Below are 5,818 nucleotides of genomic sequence, written 5' to 3'. Positions count from 1 at the left end.
GCTATTGGATTGGAGAGCGCAGCTATAGAACAACAGGTTCCACTCCAGCCATCAGCAAGAGGGAGTCAGTCTTGATGATTTTGTCTGCTCTTGGTAGAGCTCCACTGGAACCTGGTGATACAGTGACAATAATTGTCGCCTGGGGAAAACAGTGACCCCCCATCACAGATAAAAGAGCAGACCCAATATGCTCTACTTGAATAAGTGGGGAAAGGGAATTCACACTCTCAGGACCTGTTGTGTCTGGACTTTCACACTTCTAATCTTCCCCACTGTCCGCACTGTATAGAGAAGAACATGGCAAGTAGAGAATTCAGGTTGTCGAGTTCATAGGGCCTCTAGAGGGGAGTAAAATTGGATTTAAGTCTATCTAATAATGAAGCCCTCCTACTCTCATTTATGATTCACTGCTAAAGGTCAGATAAAATGCAGATTTATTCTCCTAACCCCCAGAGACCTCTCAGTCGTTCTGGGCTGGTACTCAGGAATCTGCGTTTTGCTTGCACACCTGTTGGTTCTGATGCGATGGTCCTCCTGCCCCACTTGAGCAACAGTGAGGGGAAGGACCTCTTCCTCATGCCTTTTGATCGTGCAGCTGACCACCCCCCATCTGCTTTGATGGTCCCTGGAGGAGAGATGAGTTTGAGACATACAACCAGCTTTCTCCCTTTTTGGCCTTTTCTGAAGAGACTACATGCAGGGGATCTTTGGGTTGAAATGAACTGGTTGTGTTCATGCTTTCCAAGAATATGATAGCCACCAAACTAGAGAAAAAATGTTTCAAGGAAATCTCTGTATCTAGGGATGCCAGTTACAACAACGCAACAAAAAAAGAGAAGATTGTGTACTTAACGAATACAAGTTACATATTTGTGCTGAATTGGTGGTTTGGAACAACAATAGAACAAAGTTTGGTTGTATCTTGGCCCTGCGTGTGCGTTTTTTTTTTTTTTAATTTCAAATCTGCCCGTCAGTGTTTCTCTATACAATGTACACAATGTGAACTGCAGCATCTTAAATGTTTGGCAGGACATTTGTGCTCCTGACATCACATGCTGGGAGGACAGGGAGGCCACTGTAGGGCTGGCCCTGAGGAGAGGCCGCATCAGTGCTGCCATTGAGCTGTGCCCACAAAAGAGTGTGTGACAGCCAGATGTGCGGCTTAATGGAGACTGACCCAGAATTGGGGGGGGAGCCTTGGCACATGCTGCTTAATGGCTTGAATAGCAGCTCTTGAGGAATCTATGTTCCTCTCCCTCACGCAGACTCTCAGAGCTCAGGCTTTGTGGCCCTGTGGCCGGGGGAGGGAACGGAGATGGGGGGACTTGTCACTGCTCCATGCCCCATTGTTGAAATGAAAAATGTGGAAATGTTAAGCCATTTCTAGAGGATTCTGGATTTTGGAAGGTGGGAACTGCTTCTGCCCTACCTCAGAATTCACTTCCAAATAGCAAAGGGCATCCAGTTGTCATGGCCTAGGGCCTTTCTTGATTTAAAAACACTTTTTTCTCTTGTGCTGAGTTATAGAGAGCTGGGCTTCTCCAACTATAGCGTGCATACAGATCACGGGGGTTTTGTTAGGCGAGCGTGATAACCACTACACTATGGAAACCACTTGATGACGGGGGTTTTGTTAAAATGCAGATTCTGAGCCCGCAGATCTGGAGTGGGGCCTGGGATTCTGCATTTTAAACAAGCTCTCGGGAGATGCTCTTGGCATAGCCTCGCACCTGGAGTAATACATACTCATTATAAAGAAAAATGAGACAAGAAAAGAAAAAATTACCCATCATTTTATCATTAGAGCAATTTTATATATAAATGTATATATTTTATATATATATATATGGCCATTGTTTCATTGTAAAACAAAAATCTCTAACATACTATACATATAGCTTGTAATCTACTCTAAAAAAACTTAATATGTAGAGAACATTTCTTTATATCATTAAATGCTTTTCTGAAACAAAAATTTTACTATCTCCATAATCTTCCATTGTTTGGATGCACAGTAATTTACTCAAGCATTTCCCAAGAATATCTCAGTTATCTCGGTTTCTTTCTAATTCTTCAAAGCAATTTTGCCACGAACATCTTTCTAGGTAAGTCTGGCACATACACACAATGGTCCTTTTAAGATCGAATCCTAGGAAGGAATGGCGGGTCACATATTCCAGCCAGTGTTTTAGGACCAGTCCATTTTTTTGATAAAGGGGAGCCTTGAGTGACCCAGGTCTTGTAATAGGTTGTAGTTTATCAATGTAATAAATGCTGTTTGAGAAAACTTATTTGAGATATTTAACTTTTCATTTATGTTGATATGGAATTATACAAAGAAATACTGGTAATAAATAGTCAACGGAAAAATTCCAGATCACGATGGGAGAAAAGGCATGAGAGGGGAATTTTCTGCGTTAAATTCTGCTTCAGTTGACTCTGGTCTATAGGGAGTGCAGACATGAGCCTTTATTTCCAGGCGACCTTGTGTTGGGACACCCTGGTTAGGAGTGGGAAGTTTTGGGAGCATGGCTTGCTGAATCATTATTCCTTGTTGTATTTGCCAGCCCTCTTCCTCCAATAATCTATTAAACATGACACAGCAACAATAAAGCATGGTAAAAATGAATCACTTGCCTTTACCCCAAACTTTCTAAAGGTTAACCCTCTGCATATACTACAAAGAGAATTGACCTGGGTTCCCTTGTACTGCTTTTGTTTATTATGTTTTGACAAAGGGTCAGAAAAAATGCACATAAAGCAGAGCTTCTAAAGGCATGAAAAGGCCCAGGACTGTTGGGGATGAAGGCAGCCTGGGACCTTTGGGTGTTTCCCTTGGTGCTGCTTTGGCTTCCATGTACAGAGCAGAACTTCTCAGCGCACAGTTAGGGGGCCTCCCTCACCCATTCCAGTCCGCAGCTCGATGTGGGGGCGGGAGGGCTGCTCTTTCCTTCCGTTCTGGGCTGTGCGAAATCCTTCCCCTCTCATATTGGTCTTTCCTGAGCCAGAACACAGCTCGTATTTGCTTCTGTCACAGACTGCCTAAGCAAGGATCTCAAACCATTGCATTCATTATTTCTAAGGTATGGCATAGGGTTCACCAGCATAAGACTCATTCAGTAAATGCAGATTCCTGGGTCCTATCCCAGACCTACAGAGACAGTGTGTGGGGGAAGCCTGAGAATCTGCATTTTATTTTTACCACTTATTATTATTTTTAAAATTTTAATATTTTATTTATTTAAAAAAAATTTTAAAAAAAGATTTTATTTATTTGAGAGAGAGAGAGAGGGAGGAGGAGGGAGGGGGTCAAGCACACTCTGTGCTGAATGTGAAGCCCGAGCCGGGGCTTGATCCCAGGACCCTGAGATTATGACCTGAGCTGAAACCAGGAGTCAGACGCTTAACAGACAGAGTCACCCAGGAATCCCTTAAATTTTATTTTTAAGTAGTTTCTGCACCCAACGTGGAGTTTGAACTTACAACCCTGAGATCACGAGTCACATGCTCTACTGACTGAGCCAGCCGGGCACCTCTGGGAATCTGCATTTTAATTGACTCCCCAGGTGATTCTGATGTACCCCAAAGTTTTAGAACCATTGAAAAAGCTTCAGTGAATGTAGGTACTAGAAGAATATCTAGTTGGATGAAGAAACCAGAAGCCAGAAATGTTGGTGATTTACCCAAGGCCATATTCTAGGGAGTCATTTCTCATTTCCTAGGACTGTAAAACAATGGGGCTGTGGTTTGGGGGAACTGTTCCTTTTTTTAAAAGATTTATTTGAGAAAGAGAGAGAGGGTGAGCACATGCACGCATGTCAGGGGAGAGGCAGAGGGAGAGAAGATTCAAGCAGACTCCCCTCTGAGTGCAGTGCCCCGACGAGGGACTTGATCTCGCAACCCTGAGATCATGACCTGAGTTGAAATCAAGAGGCGGATGCTTAACTGGCTGAGTCACCCTGGTGCCCCAGAATTCTTCCCTCTTTGAACTAGCCATTCCATGAGACTGAGGTCTTCCTTTGTCTCACCCAACCCTTCCTCCCTGGTCTTGGAGCATGCCCCTGACTCAGGCTCAGTCAGTTACGGTTCCTCACTGGAGCCCATCCTTTACTGGAGCTGGGGGGTCAGAGCACATCCCTCTCGGACAACCAGAGCGGGACGACGTGAGACTGCAAGTTCTCAGAGCTGTGCTTCCAGCCTTGTGGAAAAGTGAACCTGGGAAAATGAAGCCAGATGCAGAGACAAATAGTGGCAAAAGAACTGAACCTAGGGAACCCAGTTCCGTCATTTCTGATGCCAGTTTTACAAATGCTCTTTGTTTACACAAGCTGGTACCTCCAGCACCACCTCCTTCCCCTGCACCTTTACTTTCCTAATTGAATTCTGTCCATTGTAACCCAAAGAATTCTGATGAGGCAGAGGCTGTAGTTACAGGCACAGTTCCCACAATGTCCATGCTGGTTTTCGCCTCTTCCTCTGGGCCTTGTGCCTTCCCTCTTGCTAGCTGTGTGGTCTGCATGGCATGCCTTTACCACAATGAAAGGCCCAGAACACGGATGCCTGACCAAAGTCAGGACAATCAAGTTCTCAGTTCTCTCCTGGAATTTTTCAAACTGAAATTAAAAGAGAGTCTCTTTCCTCTGCATCTAGGAGAGAATCCAGTGGCCACAGTGTCCCTCACCTTTGTGAAGCACCTTGTCTGTGGGAGTGGAAAGAAAGAGCAGAAGAGGGAGATGGCGAGTAGAGAGCCCAGCAACATTCAGGTGTCTGGTTCCAGGAGACCTGGGAGCCACCACCATTGTTTCTGGTTAGAGCTAATCTGAGCTAGGGTGCTGTCATTTGTAATAAAAAGAAGTCCTCTCTAATAGAACGCCCCATGAATGGTTTGACTTAGACTCAGAGCCTGAAGCCGTCTCCTGTTCGGGCTGCTGCTTGCGGTAGATTTATGTAGGGTGGACAGCTGTGGTTTCATTACAAGTGTTAACCCTATCTGAAACCCACAGACACCCTCCTCACAGCCACTACCATTCTCCTCCATGCACCCTCCCTCCCCATCCCCCTCAAAACTAACTGCTAAGTCATGGTTCTGGAAGATGGAAACCACTTTAGGATTACAAACAGATTTTAATACAGGGAACTGGTTGTAGATATGGTACAGCTGAGAAGCCAGTTGGGATGATGAGGTAACACAGAGTTGGTAGTAGAAAGAAGCCACTGGCAGGGGATGGAGAAGCAATGGGAAGGGGACATGGGACCAGAACCCAGAAGCTGGGGCCATCTAGTTAGGGCTGGGACCGCTGTGGATAGGGGTAAGGGCTGAGACAGAGGGAGGGGCTGTTCTGTGGGATCTGGGACCATGGAGGAGACTCAACTCCCGCTCAAGAAGCCACCAAAGCAGAGCACCTGGATGGCTCTGTCGGTTCTATGTCTGCCTTCAGCTCAGGTCACGATCCTGGGACCCTCAGATCCAGTCCCACATCCCATGTCAGGCTCCCTGCTCAGTGGCGAGTCTGCTTCTTCCTCTACCCTTCCCCTGCTTGTGCGTGCTCTCATTCTCTCTCTCTCAAATAAATTAAAAAAAAAAACTTAAAAAAAAAAGTTGTTTTTGTTTTTAACAAGAGGGCACCAAAGCAGAGTGAAAGAAGGAGAAATACTCTGGTTTTGCCCTTCCTTCTACCCTCCAGTCTTCTAACAGTGCTTCTCTTTGGCAAAACTTGCCAGAAGTCAGCAGAGGTCAAAGGAGCCTGGGAAATGTACATAGAAGTGTAGGAGAAGGGCAGGAAATAGTTCTCAGGGCACATGAGCTGTTGAGTCTGAA

This window comes from Mustela erminea, chromosome 1 (assembly GCF_009829155.1).
Source record: "Mustela erminea isolate mMusErm1 chromosome 1, mMusErm1.Pri, whole genome shotgun sequence".
NCBI lineage: Eukaryota > Metazoa > Chordata > Mammalia > Carnivora > Mustelidae > Mustela > Mustela erminea.
Note: the sequence above shows the minus strand (reverse complement) of the source record.